At 42.2% G+C, this 14,869-nt stretch overlaps 1 protein-coding gene across 2 annotated transcripts in view; it reads left to right on the forward strand.

Annotated features, from left to right (window-relative positions):
- The window catches only part of FGGY (FGGY carbohydrate kinase domain containing), a 2,391,991-nt gene that overhangs the window by 2,364,157 nt on the left and 12,965 nt on the right, over positions 1-14,869 (forward strand). The window lies entirely within an intron of this gene.

The raw sequence follows: 14,869 nt of genomic DNA on the forward strand, positions 1-14,869 counted from the left end.
TCTCTGATATCAGGGCCAATGTCTAGGGTCCTCTGGCTGACTAAATTTGCAGATGATTGCAAATTCAGAGCAGTAATAGAATCTCTCTCCAACACTAATGGTATCCAGGAAAGGCTGACACAGATAAGTAACTTATATCAGAGCCATTGACTAAAACTAAATTCCAAGAAATGCATAATGGTATCCTTCAGGAAGTCATCCAGCCCTGTTAACTATCATATTGACAACATACCCCTAAGAGTTGACCCAGTAGTCAGGGACGCACATTGACAGTAATCTAGTCTTTGACCATCACATGTCTACAGTTGTAGGAAATCATTCTATGTTGTACAATTTAGAGACCAGTTGGCATAATGGTTAAGGTTTTCACCTCCCATGCACAAGGTACAAGATTCAATCTTGACCTCTGGCCAATGCCTGTTTTGAGTTTGCATGTTCTCCCTGTGTCTCTGTGGGGTTCCTCCCACCTCCAAAAAACATGCTGTGTGTTTTTATCTCAAACTCATCAATGAATGGAGCTGTGGGCAGCAGCACAGACTCTACATGGTACCATATAGGGGGAAGAATTGTGTAGACCAACTGCTTTGGCCATCTACTGTGGTGAACAGTATCCTCAGGATAGGAGAACACAGATCATAGACTTGGTGCTGTGGCAGGGCTCACTACTCAATGGTGTAAAATATCACTGTAGGTGATTTGGTCATGTTGACTAATGTTGCCAAAATGGGCATGGATAGTTACTGGTGATAAGTGGGTTGAGGACCTGATCTATTCCTATCTAAGCCAGGGATCCATGCTAACAGTGGGAGGGGTGTATGTGCTCCTATTGGCCAGTGTGTGCCCGCTATAATAAGCCCAGCAGCCCTGGGTCAATAAGCTACTGGCCGGCCGGTGTCTAGTTGCCCAGCCTGGGTTACCTGGGATAGCTTTGTTGAGTGAAAGCTGGACATAAAACCAATCAGTCTGCCAAACATTAACTGAGAATTGCTAGACTTAATGTAGGTTCACTGACAGGATGCAGCTTGGAAGCGGATGACATGATGGTACAGAGGAGGATGAACATCCTTTGTATCCAAGAGACAAAATGGAAGGACAGTGCAGTGTAGCCCCTTGGCTTGGGATCCAGAGTCTGCTACTCAGGAGGAAGACAGGCTAGAAATGGTGTGGGAATTGTGGTGAGAGAGAGGCTTCAGAACACAGTGAGAGACAGCATCAAAATTAGTGACAGTGGCAGGGTTCTGATAGTGAGGAAACAAGTGGATTCAGATAGCAGTTGCAGGACCTACTAGATAAAGCAAGACAACATGAATTGGTATTGATAATGGGTGACTTGAATGCACATATCGGGACAGAGAGAACAAGATATGAGGACTGCCTGGGTCCACATGGGTGGGGCAAGAGGAATAAAGAACGAGAGACCATTCTAGACTTCTGTCTGGGAAATGGCTTGATAATAGCCAATACATGGTTCAGAAAGAGATACTATCAAAAGATCTCACACAAAAGTGGCCAACATGCAACTTAGGTAGACATCCTCCTAGTAAGGAAAGGGCACTGGGGTATAATCAATTATTGCAAAGTCATTCACAGTGAAACAGATGGCCCACAGCATAAACCACTGGTTGTCACAAGTATCTGCAAGCAATGGTCAGAGAAGGCTCTAAGGTCAAAAGACACCAGGCTGAACACCGGAAAGTTGGCTGGAGAGAAAATACAATAGTTCAAGGAATTACTCAGGGCACCCCAAGAAGAGGAGGAAATATGGTGTTGAAGAAGAATGGCAGTGCCTCAAAACCACATGTGTGAGGACTACAGAACTAATATGTGGCTGAGCCAGGAATGGAAATAAGGTACATAAGGAAAGCTGGTGGTGGAATGCAGAAGTCCAGGAAGTCATCAAAAGAAAGAAGGAGTGCAGGAAAAAGTGGAAGATAGAAAAGACTGACCAGGCTAGGAAGGAATACTGGTTGGCTAAGAAAGAAGCTAAGAAGGAAGTTGCAGTAGCAAAGAACAGGGCATCAGAGGCACTCTACCAGCTTCTGGAAAGTGACTCAGCAGGTGGCATAAAGAAACTATATCAGGTTGTAAAGCAGACAGAAAGATAAAGAAGATAGATGCCCTTCATTAGGGATGCCAGCAACAACCTGCTCATCAGTCTACAGGACATCAAAGCAGATGGAAGGAGTATTTCCAGCAGCTTCTGAATGAAGAAAACCCCACAGAAGCTGTACTGCCCTAGAAACAGTCTATGCTGAGAGAAGAAGAGGAGCCCACCCTAGAAGAGGTAAGAACAGCACTAAGGAAAATGAAGTCAGGGAAAGCACCAGGCTCAGATGAGGTCACAGCAGATATCATAAAGATGCTGGCTGAGACTGGGGAGAGATGGCTCCTAAGGGTACTCATAGCAGTGCGAAGATAAAGGTGCATCCTAGATGATTGGAAAATAAACATACTCATGTGAGTGTACAAGAACAAAGGGGATATCCACAACTGTGGGCAGTAGAGGTGTCATATTCCTGCCACATTGAATGAAAGTTTGGAGAGGGTGATTGATAAATGGATACACAGAGTAGTAGAATGTAAGATGGGAAATGAGATGTTTGGATTCAGATCAGACTGCAGCACAACTGGCCCAGTGTTTGCAGTGTGACATTTCAGAAGAAGCTAGAGATGAGGAAAGAGTCCAACTGGGCATTTCTGTAAAGGTCCCAAGAAAGCTGATTTGGACAGTACTATGGTGGTTCGAAAACTGATTTGGACAGTACTTTGGTGGTTCTAAGTCCCAGAAACATTGGTAGAATTAGTGCAGGCTATGTACAAGGACCCAATGACTCAAGTATGAGCAGCGTTCGGTCTCACAGAGGGGTCTCAGTGGGAGTAGGTGTGCTCCAGGGTTCAGCTCTGTGCCCATTGTTGTTCATACTGGAGATGGACTACATTAGCAAACAGCTCAGAGGTGTCAGATCAGCAAAGCTGCAGTATGCAGATGATGTGGCATTACAGCAGACTCTGAGCAAGGATCTCAGCAAAGGATAGGGGAATGGAATGCAAAACTGTAGGCACATGAGATGAAACTAAGTACAGGTAAGACAGTGGTAATGGAAGCAAATTGGGGGATCCGGAAGACGATGAGAATTGAGATAGAAGGGAAGATAGCGGAACAAATAAATAGTATCTGCGTGGGGTGGTTGAGGAGAAGGGAAGTCTGAATGAAGAGGTCAAAGCTAGAATCAGAGGGCTGCAGCCAACTGGCATTAGAGTCCCAGGTGTAGTCTTATGAAGGAAGAATGCCGAAGAATCTGAAAAGTAAGGTGTACAAGACAGTGGTGTGACCAGTACTACTATATGGTACAGAAACCTGGGCAGTAAAGGCAAAGCAGATGAGGAAGCTAGAGGCGATGGAAATGAAGTGCCTGAGAAGGGTCACAGGATGCACACTGTGGGACAGAAGAAGAAATGCAGACATAAGAGCAGAAGCCAAAGTAGCTCCAATTGCAGAAGTGATCAAAGAGAACAGATTACGGTGGTTCAGACATGTGCAGAAAAGCAGAAGACAATCTGGTGAAGATTTGGGACAGACAGGAAGAAGATAAGAGGAAACGAGGATATCCAGCAAAGAGGTGGATGGATTGTGTGAAAGATAATCTGCAACAGTCAGGCATGAGTGTCGAAGAAGTCAGGAGGGTGGCATTAAATCAAGAGAGTTGGTGACAGTTAACACGATACCCTGACCCCATGTAGAAAATGGTAAAAAGGGGCATGATGACACCAGTGTCTCACAAACACAGCCCGTAAGGCATAACAATAAATGAAACATATTCGTCATTGGTGACTCAATTGTGAGACACACCAGTGTCCCATTTCCCAGGCTCGACAAGGAGAAGGTCACAGTCAGTTGTCTGTCAGGTGCCAGAATCCACCACATCATGCACACACTTAAGTCTCTCCACAACAGGTACAAGTATGACTGTGTCATTGTTCATGTTGGTATGATTGACTTGAGACGTACCTCCCTGGACTATATGAAGAGAGACATGATTGAGCTCTCAGAGTATGTGTCCCAGGCAGGGATGACCCTAGCCCTAAGCAGCATCCTACCTTCACCAAGAATGATACCACAATACCAACAAAAAATAATTGATTTCAACAATTGCCTTATTTTCTGATGTCTTTCCAAGGGGATCCAGTATTTGTGTGCATTGGTTGACAGGCCTCGATGCTTTGCCAGAGATGGCCTCTACCTGTCACTCCTTGGATTCCAGATCCTGGCGAAGGCTCTTGCCTCCCCCATTGTGCCTTTTTTTGGCAATGTCCCAAAGACAAGTCTTCCAACATAAAAGATCTGTCAAATAGCAAATTGAATGTCATGCTGTTTAACGCTGGGAGCCTTAACCTGAAAAGGCTCTCACTGGAGGCTCTGCTTAGACTGGAAGATGCCAATGTCTTTGCGGTAATAGAAGCTTGGTTCAGGGCTGCGGAGAGCACACCTGTCTTACCAGGCTGTACCTCATTCCACACATTCTGACCCCAAAATGAGGTTGGGAAGACTAAGGGTGGTAGAGTCTCTGTCGTCATTAAGGACAGGCCACCTCCAGACTGGTTTGCCAGCGTGATGCACTGGAATTACTCCAGGTGCAACTGACAGTTGGCAAGACACCCATCTAAGTTATAGCCAGCTATAGACCCCCCTCCATGACTCAGGACATTCATTTCTCCTACCTGGACCTACTTGACTCCATCAAGGTACCCCCTAACACCCTAATCTTTGATGACTTCAACTACCCCACCATAGACTATGTAAACTATTCCTGCACTAATGCACTCACCCAACGATTTCTTGACTTCATCATTTCTAATGCATGAGACCAGCTTGTCTCTTGACTCCACAAATGATGTTAATATACTACAAGAGGGTCTCACAGCAACAAATGATTGGTGCCAAAGTCATGGCCTTATGTTAAACACAAAAAAATGTATTATCATTCCATTTGGCAAAAACATAGCCTCTACTTATTACCACATCAACGGCAAACCCTATGCACACAACCTGTGGTGAGAGACCTGGGTACTCAGGTTGACAACAGCCTCAGATTCGACCATCATGTAGCAGCAGTGGTCATAAAAGCCTTTTACTTGGTTCATCTCATAAGTAAAGGGATTGCATCCAGAAAAAAGGAGGTTGTTATCTCTCTGTACTCCTTCCTCATTATGCCAATAATCATGTATAATACCCCGTTTGGTGTGTACCTCTCTAAACACCTGTACCAACTGGAAAGGCCACAGAAATACCTCACAAAGTCTATCCATTTCCTCCAACACCTGTCATATGTGGACAGGCTCAAATCACTGTCACTCTACCTGGTATTCTACAGATTGCTCAGAGGTAATCTGCATCTCGCCTACAACGCAATATCAGACCCTGCCCTACTAGAGATGCTCCATATCTGTAAGTCTAACTCCTCATGCATTACCCACTCGAAAGGCCTACATCTAATATGCAACATCAACAAAACCTACTGGAGAGAAAGGTTTGTCTCCAAGATGCTGCTCCATCTCTAGGATAGATTTCCCATACATGTCAAACAAAGCTCCTCACTGACCCTCTTCAAGTGCAACCTTGATGAGTGGATGGGGAACCACAAATGTGTCCCAGGGGTTCCACTGTGTCCCTCATTGACAGGGGTGACAGGTGCTGACTGAGGTTTCTTTTTTGGGGATAAACTCTTGGCCAGGCTTGTAAGGACCCCAGGGCCGTTAGTCTAGTAACCTCCTATAATCCTATGATGATGGAATCTAGGTCCAAGGAAGTTAATGTTTACAGTATTCAGCATTCATCAGACCTTTCACTAAGTACAGTGCCCCCTTTGGTACCTAACCAGGCACATCCAACACTTGGAATATCCACAGTGGTTCCTTACTAAAAGAATTTAGTGCATAGGTAACATGTCTTGTGCAGACCACCTCAAAGCCCTATCTTTGTATTCTGTCTCCTACAGGCTGTTGACGGAAGATGTATGCCCGACATACAAGTCATTGACAGACTCCATCCTGATGGACATTTTGCATATCCACAAATCAAACAACACCAGTATTACCCATTCTAAAGACTTAAACCTTGCCTGTGATGTAAATAAGGTCCTGCTGGGGAGACAGGTATGTATTCCAGAGACTACCCCTTCTCCGGAACAGAGTCCCCCATAGATGTGAATCAGAGTTCCTCCCCTAATCCAGTTCAAGTGTAACTTGGACAGTTGGATCAGTAGCAGGAAATTCGTCCCTGGTTAGGCACCTGTGTTTGTAATGGTCACAGGCAGCTTGTAAATTGTTCATTTGCTACGATCCTGCTTGTAAATATTTTATCTCCAAAGTCCATGCTTACATGAGGGTATCAGAACTTGTCATAGGTTTTGGATGCATGGATAAGCTTAAAAAGGCTATTGTGGTCTTTAGCCTAGTACACACCCATGAAAGCCTATTAAAGGTATAAATATGACAGAAATGTTTCAGTTGGACAAATAAAACAAATAATTAATTTAGTTGCTCATTCTGAAGAATTGTTGTCACGGTAACGATATTTAAGTTGAGAGATCTAGAGAATCAATTTCTAGCCTACCAGCACAAAGGTATTATTACAGGCTGTGGCAAGAGGGACTTGAGCTAACTTCATGTTGGAGCTAAAAAGCTGTATTCCAGATTTGTCTTGATTATTTACTTCCAAGAATGATACAAATAATTCTTCTTGCTCAAGATCATACAAAAATGATATGTTTTATTTATACCTCCCAGAAGATAAGGAAGCCCAGCAAACAGGGAGACATACCTCATCCTGCTTAAAGCTGGTAAATTATGTGGTACTCATCATACTCAAAGAAGTTAACCAAATTCATTTGGCAGGATTCTTCCTTGACAAATTGCTGCATGTAAAGACTAATAATATTTTTGATATTGTCCAGTTGCTGTTCGTAGTGTCCTGGAAAGTGATAATTATTATTGCAGAGTGTTTAAATTAATTAATATATTAATAGTGCTATTAAAAAAAAGAAAGAAAACATGACATGACTGTGAACGCATTGCTCTGGTTTTTACTTTCAGATCTGTAAAAAGAAAGAAGTGGCTGAATAGTTAATAGTAATACAGGTACTTGAACTGTTTATATTAGAACAATGCTTAAAATAGCTGGATAGTCTGTGTAAAGTATCATTTGTTTGTGATATTAACATTAAGGGAGGTTGGTATAATATGGATTAAAATAGGTAGCATATTCTACTACTTTGAAAAAAGTTGCCTCATTTTCCTCAACCAGTCTATCCTTTTTTTCTTTTTTTTTTTAAATATTTTCAGGAAACCTTGCCCATACACCAGAAAGTGAAAAGTAAATTATTAGGAATTAAAACACAGTCCAGAGAACTTGGTTTGGGGGTTGTCGACTGACTGCTTCATACCAAATTCATTTCAACAGTGTCAAAAGTCCTAATGCTTTATCAGCAGAGATATCAAGACACTGCACCTGTAACTGATTTATTCACACAATGCTTCTGACAGAAGAAAGCAAAGAAATGGGAGTTGCACCTGTCCTTTGTATTTTTTGCATCACGTGTGCCTTAAATAATCTGCCTAAAGACCTAATGGGTGTAGAGTCAGATCCGTCATGGGTCTTCACTTAGAAAACAGAAAAGCAAGCTCCAATGAAGAGCTGACATACACACTTTATGATCAGACATTGAGAAGCACATTTTGTATCAGTTTTGAGTGGTGAATCAGGTGAAATGTAGTTCAGAACTTAAAAGTTGTAAGTTAAAATGTTAAAGAGATGTCAGAGATTTCAGTTTTATATCAGACGTCCTGCAAAAATCAGGTCACTTAAGAGGGTAGAGACACATATTTACACTCGTATGGGATATGACTTTGTACAAGAGCTAACTTGGTGGCCATTAACAACCTGGCACGAAATGCATCAGCTGTCGCAGCTCAAGGTGGTTCTGGATTCATCTCCTCCTTTTCCACAACCGAATTTGTGGAAGAGTGACACAACTGGAAAAGAATGATTGCATGTATTCTACAAATATACTCACAGTTCTCCAGTGGACTAGCACAGATTTCATGCACACACCCACTGTTGGGAAAGGCACTTCTGCAAAATCCAGTCATGAACAGCTGCTGCTCCATAGCTCTCAACCTCAATACAAAAAAATCTGAACAAAGCCAAAGGTAAGGAGAGTGAAAGCTAAAAAAGATAAGGACAAAATTTAAATATGCTCTTATAAACTTAGAAAGTTGTTTGCATTTTCTGAAGGAAATCTGAAATGACTGTCATTATGTAGTCAATTCAGTCCTCACTGATTTGCCACAAAAATCCAGAAACATAACAAATTTTATGAGGCATAGACCAAAAATATGAGGCCAAAATATGGGCATTCTGTGAAAATATGTACAGTTGAGAGCTATGTAGCTGCTCATTCACTGAGGGAAACAAAGTATGCACTTACAAATGTGCATGCATAACAGGTAATTTAGTAGAAAATAGTACAGAAAAAGTGCTTGCAGTTTATTTCAGGTTGTCTTTCATGAACCTCTACCTGCCATTGGTCCAGCAAAGCTCCACCTTCCACAATGCACTGTCATGCTGGCCTAGCAGACACTCCCTAAAGTCCTTTGCAAGAAGAACTGGAAAATCCTTATCTCCCTTGCACATCGCCGTTAAACTCTGCATTCCACAGTACCTGAAGTAGCCATCATTACCCACTCAGGTCTGCTTGAGGAGCAAAATGGTAGCCATATGCACATAGGTACAATTTTGTGGAACATGTGTTGTGCACTGTACTGAACTGAGGTGCTATAAATGGATATATCAACACACCGTGGTGCTACAAGCATCCATATGATGTCTGTGCAAGTACACTGGTCACTACATCATATACAGCTAGCAATGCACTACTGCAACATTTTACAGAAAGTGATGGTAATTAACTTCATTAGCAAAGATGCCACACTAATTGGCCCTTGTTAGTGTGATGTAAAGCACTGGCATCATTTTGCACAGCACCTATCATTATTGTACATCTGTGGTATAGAAGAATTTCAGCAAAGATTCTTTACACCTGGAGTTTTGCAGAGTTAAGGAAAGAGTCCTACCTTGAAAAGTACCACAGCAGGAGCAACAAGCCCTGTGGATGTCAGTGACACTGGGGCGGATGTTATGGTGTATGTGTAATTGAGAACCCATGACACTGGCATGGAATTGCTCTATCTGCCTTTGGCTTTGAGGATAACCATGTACATTGTAAACCTTGTGAGAGACATAATACAAGAGGTTTGGGGTTTTAGGGTTATATGTTGAGGCATGGTTATAGTATTTAAATAGGGGGTGGCTCTGGCCTTGGCTCCAGTAGATAAATGGGAATGGAATGTGCATATCACTAACTGCAACCAACAAACAGGTGCATGAGGGGGGAGGCTATTTGATATGGGCAGCCCACTACATACCATACTTACCCACTGACTTATATGTTTCACCTACAAGTGTATGTGTACTATCATAGCTCCATGAAAGAGGCTTTGCCTAGAAGAGTTCTCTGTCCAAGGTCTCCTGGGTAAAGATGATGCAGACAACTATTATTTGGTTCAGATTTTTCAGGGATTGGTGCAGAATGTGAAAGCTGTGGACAGCCACATTAGGTCTCTAAAACAGTTTTAAAGAAGAGTCACTCACATGATACTCCATGCAAAGAGAAAGGCACAAGACATTGTGACAGAGGTGTCCAGTGCAAGACATGGACCATTAACACTGAAGTGGCTGTCTGGGGCTGAGGAAGTTTTGGTTTCACTTGTTGGAGATTGGCCCCTCATACTTGGGAGTGGCTTGGTTGTGGCAGCTAGCTTGACCACCCACATATCAGTTGGGGAAACCCATTACAGTCCTGCAGTACTGCATGTACTGCATGTTTGAAAGAAAGCCCCCCCCCCCACCACTTGCATGTCTTTTTCACAAGGCACCACACAAAGGGATGTCTTATAGGAACAGGGAAGATGATGTTGGCAAATGTTGCTTCCATAGATGCCTTCATGAGACACAGTGCAACCACCATCTGGTTTGCCACCACAGGCCATGCCTTCTATAGCTATCAGTGGGCCCAGACATGAGGATGGTGGGCAGAGTTTGTCCCAGGTCTGACTACACAGATCATTTTTGAGGTTGCATCACTGTCATCTCTAGACACGCAGTCTGCCACTCCATTATCCAGGTCATGAGAAACAGTTCTCCTCTATTTCAGCATCATGGGCACATTATCATCCTGCACCTACTTGTTGCTTAGTTCTACTCTTTTCTTACTGCCTCTGGATGAACAGTCTGCAATCTCCAGTCAGAGGCATCAGCCAATTCATAGGCAGTGATGTTTATCAGGATCAGCACATTGTGTACTTCAATAGAGTGGATGCTCATGGTCCCATAGTTATACACCTTTATTACCAGAGACCACATCAAGCCCCAACATGACAAGCTGGAACAGTGAATGCAATCAGTGGTTATTTCATGGCAACTTCACCCCCTTACTAGAGGATGTTATCCTTGACCCCCTGCAGCCTCTCAGAGTACATCTGTACCATGCTCTCCTTCCATATTCTTAACCCATATCATAGTGTAGCAGTCACCTGTCACTATGTCACAACCCACCCCTGTTAGTTTTCTTCACTGTGCCCTGCACACACCATAAGTTATGTGACCATGGTGATGTCTGATGTGCAGAGTGGCCAGTCCATGCCTGCATAGCCTGGATGCAGTAATGTATGCATCATTTTATTCTATGTTGTCTATATTATGGCCCACAGTTGTGGACCACAAGCTGTCTCTTTGCCACTGCTGCAATGTATTGTGCCCATCCCTGCCTTCACTGTGGTAATGCTGCTGTATGTTCCTCCCATGACTCTCCACCATGCTCTTCTGCTGCTAGATAACTGGTGTGGAAGGCCCTGCCAAGATGTTCAACTGCTGCTCCATCTGTTTGCCACATTAGCATGGGATACCCAACAAAATCATACTTCAGATTTCTGGACTGTATTGCAGTGCCCATTCTGATATGTCTAGAAAGTGGAAATGTCCCTTCAGTAGGCCAAACAGATTCTCTACTATATTTTGTGTTTTTACATGTGCTGCATTATAGATCATTTCCTGCATTATCTGGGGGCTGTAGATGGCCACCAACTAGGAGTTTTATGGCATACCTAGCATTTTCCTGCAACACATAATAAACAGCTTATTAGAAATGACCTTCTCCCTGCTTTCATGATACTTATGTATGTAGACCTGGTTGTCATGTGTGTGTGTGTGTGTGTGTGTGTGTGTGTGTGTGTGTGTGTGTGTGTGTCCTGCTCCCAACCAGATGACACTGTGGGAAACCCCCTCATGTGAAGCTGTGGTAGAGGCTGGATATGTGCCAAAAGTGGGAATTATTGGAACTGCGTAGCTGGTATATGGGCATATTATAAATAATGCCCTAATCATTACAGACCACCTACAGAGAGAGAAACTCTTTCAGTTGATGTATTGATGTCCCTCTAGACCAAGTGGGGTCTTGATGAATACATATGTATGCAACCTATGGCTCCAAGGACTTCAGGAAATTAGCTATGTTGTACAAAGCCCAAATGGTACTGTTTCTGGCCCCTGCAGTCCAGTGGAACTAGCAGACCTGTATGTTTCTTCACATACTGTAGCATAATATCAAGAAAATGATCTAGGATTTGGGAGGCTAATACCTACAGTATCCCTAATGTGTCCCCTGAAAGTTCCCTTTATCTAAGATGGTAATCTGTATGTACCTTAGAATCCACAGGAATATGCATCCCCAATTACTACTAGTGGGCAACACAGTTTGACTAGGTACCTAACAGTCTCCCTGTCCACGTAAAAATGTTCCACAGTCTGATGATTTTTTTGCGGTGGTATAGGTACTGTCTGTGACTCCTCCATTCGGATTGTCACAACACACAGCATTATGCACTGTCTGTGATCATGGATTGTAATACGTGATGCCGAGTTCATGTTGCCTCTATTCCTAGCATCTCTGCACTCATGTTCGCTATGAATCTCATTGCTCAAAATGGGTATCTACCACTACACAGTGCTACCATTTCATATGTTTCTGAATTGGTCCTTATGTGTATACACAGTGTGGTTCATTTGCATGGAACTTCTGATTTCCATGTTATTATGTAGTCAGTAAAATGCACTGCACTGCATACTGCTGTGTTTTGCCTTATGTGTGACTGTACTACATCTTAGAATAGCCCATAAATTAGTTTCAGCCCAGAAATTAGTAGTTTATTGGCCATTTTGGGCTAATTTCTATCTTTTTTTCATTTTCCTGCTATAAAACCCGCATTTGCAAGGTTTTTGTGCTCAGCAAGCTCCTGCCTGGTGCCCTGCAGAGTTCTACAGCAGCAGAGAGACAAAAGAGAGACTTTGGAGTGATTATGTATAACCTTTCTGCATTTTCTTGCTGTCTTTAGTTAATTCCGCCTAAAACACTGATTTTCTAGAGTTTCTGTGATTTAAAAAGCTTGTTTCAGCTACATATTGTACTTATTTTACTGCCTGCACTTTAACAAAGGTCGTTTTTGTGTTTAAATTACCTGTTTAACTGTTGTAGGCTACACACTCAAGTGTGATGGCCATTTCTGTGCATTTAAAGTGTTTTTTTGATTGTATCTGCTTTATTTTCTGGAAAAAAAAATATACTTGTTTTCCTGCCTTTCTAAGCTAGAATAGTCCAGTTTTCAGGTTAGTGCTGAATTCAGGGCTGTGTTACAAGTTTCTGTGTTTGCCCATACCTTACTTGGATAGAAGGAAGTTTCTCTGTTCTGTATGTACCTTAGAATCCACAGGAATATGCATCCCCAATTACTACTAGTGGGCAACACAGTTTGACTAGGTACCTAACAGTCTCCCTGTCCACATAAAAATGTTCCACATTCTGATGATTTTTTTGCGGTGGTATAGGTACTGTCTGTGACTCCTCCATTCGGATTGTCACAACACACAGCATTATGCACTGTCTGTGATCATGGATTGTAATACGTGATGCCGAGTTCATGTTGCCTCTATTCCTAGCATCTCTGCACTCATGTTCGCTATGAATCTCATTGCTCAAAATGGGTATCTACCACTACACAGTGCTACCATTTCATATGTTTCTGAATTGGTCCTTATGTGTATACACAGTGTGGTTCATTTGCATGGAACTTCTGATTTCCATGTTATTATGTAGTCAGTAAAATGCACTGCACTGCATACTGCTGTGTTTTGCCTTATGTGTGACTGTACTACATCTTAGAATAGCCCATAAATTAGTTTCAGCCCAGAAATTAGTAGTTTATTGGCCATTTTGGGCTAATTTCTATCTTTTTTTCATTTTCCTGCTATAAAACCCGCATTTGCAAGGTTTTTGTTCTCAGCAAGCTCCTGCCTGGTGCCCTGCAGAGTTCTACAGCAGCAGAGAGACAAAAGAGAAACTTTGGAGTGATTACGTATAACCTTTCTGCGTTTTCTTGCTGCCTTTAGTTAATTCCGCCTAAAACACTGATTTTCTAGAGTTTCTGTGATTTAAAAAGCTTGTTTCAGCTACATATTGTACTTATTTTACTGCCTGCACTTTAACAAAGGTCGTTTTTGTGTTTAAATTACCTGTTTAACTGTTGTAGGCTACACACTCAAGTGTGATGGCCATTTCTGTGCATTTAAAGTGTTTTTTTGATGGTATCTGCTTTATTTTCTGGAAAAAAAATATACTTGTTTTCCTGCCTTTCTAAACTAGTATAGTCCAGTTTTCAGGTTAGTGCTGAATTCAGGGCTGTGTTACAAGTTTCTGTGTTTGCCCATACCTTACTTGGATAGAAGGAAGTTTCTCTGTTCACTGTGAGAGAGGGAACTTTAAGCAGCATACCTGTCCCTGGAGGAGTGGTTTCAGCCCAGAAATTATTAGTTTAATGGCCATTTTGGGCTAATTTCTATCTCTTTCATTTCCCTGCTATAAAACCCGCATTTGCAAGGTTTTGCGTGCCCGGCAGCACTGGTTAGCTAGGCTATAACTATTCCCGGCTCCACAAAGTCTACTGTTCAATATTCCCCTTGGAACTAGACAAACTTTCAATTTAAGCACTTAAACCATTCACTTCTCATCCCGGCACTTGCTCAAAACTCATAGCAAGCATTAATAAACCTTAGCACTAGACCCTCCCCTATACTGTAGAGAAGGACAAGGCTCTCTATTCAACCTTGGTTTAAATAAAGCACCTAGCCTGATTATCCAAGAGGATTCTTTATTACTTAATATATTGTGCCAGCCGGCTTTGGATGTTCGATTCATTTGTATTTTGTCTGTAATGGTAAACGTGAACTTAACAGTTTGGTGTACTAAAGTATGTTTATAAAGAGCGTTTGAAATTCTTTTATTTCTGATTCCACTTAGATGTTCACTGATGCGATGTCTAAAGGGTCTACACGTTTGTCCAACATAAAATGAAGAACAAATGCAGGTGGCTAGATAAATAATCCAGTTGCTACGTGATGTCACTTTCCTTTATACAAGTATACCACATTGGGTGGGATTAGAGGCCATTCAGTATTGGCTGGAAAAATCTAAACTTTACTCACCTGGCTTTAATACACTTCTTCTATCCCTAACTGAACATGTATTGACAAAAAATGTTTTTCAATTTCAAGGTAAGATATACTTGGTCCATGGCACAGCAATCGGAGCATCTTTTGCCCCTATTTATGCTGATCTGTTTTTGGGATTTTTGGAGGAACAACTCATATATGATGATAGCCACAACCTTTTTCTTGATCAGTTGGACATTTGGAGACACTATC

Source organism: Protopterus annectens, chromosome 10.part0, assembly GCF_019279795.1.
Source record: "Protopterus annectens isolate FY-2018-M chromosome 10.part0, PAN1.0, whole genome shotgun sequence".
Lineage (NCBI taxonomy): Eukaryota > Metazoa > Chordata > Ceratodontiformes > Protopteridae > Protopterus > Protopterus annectens.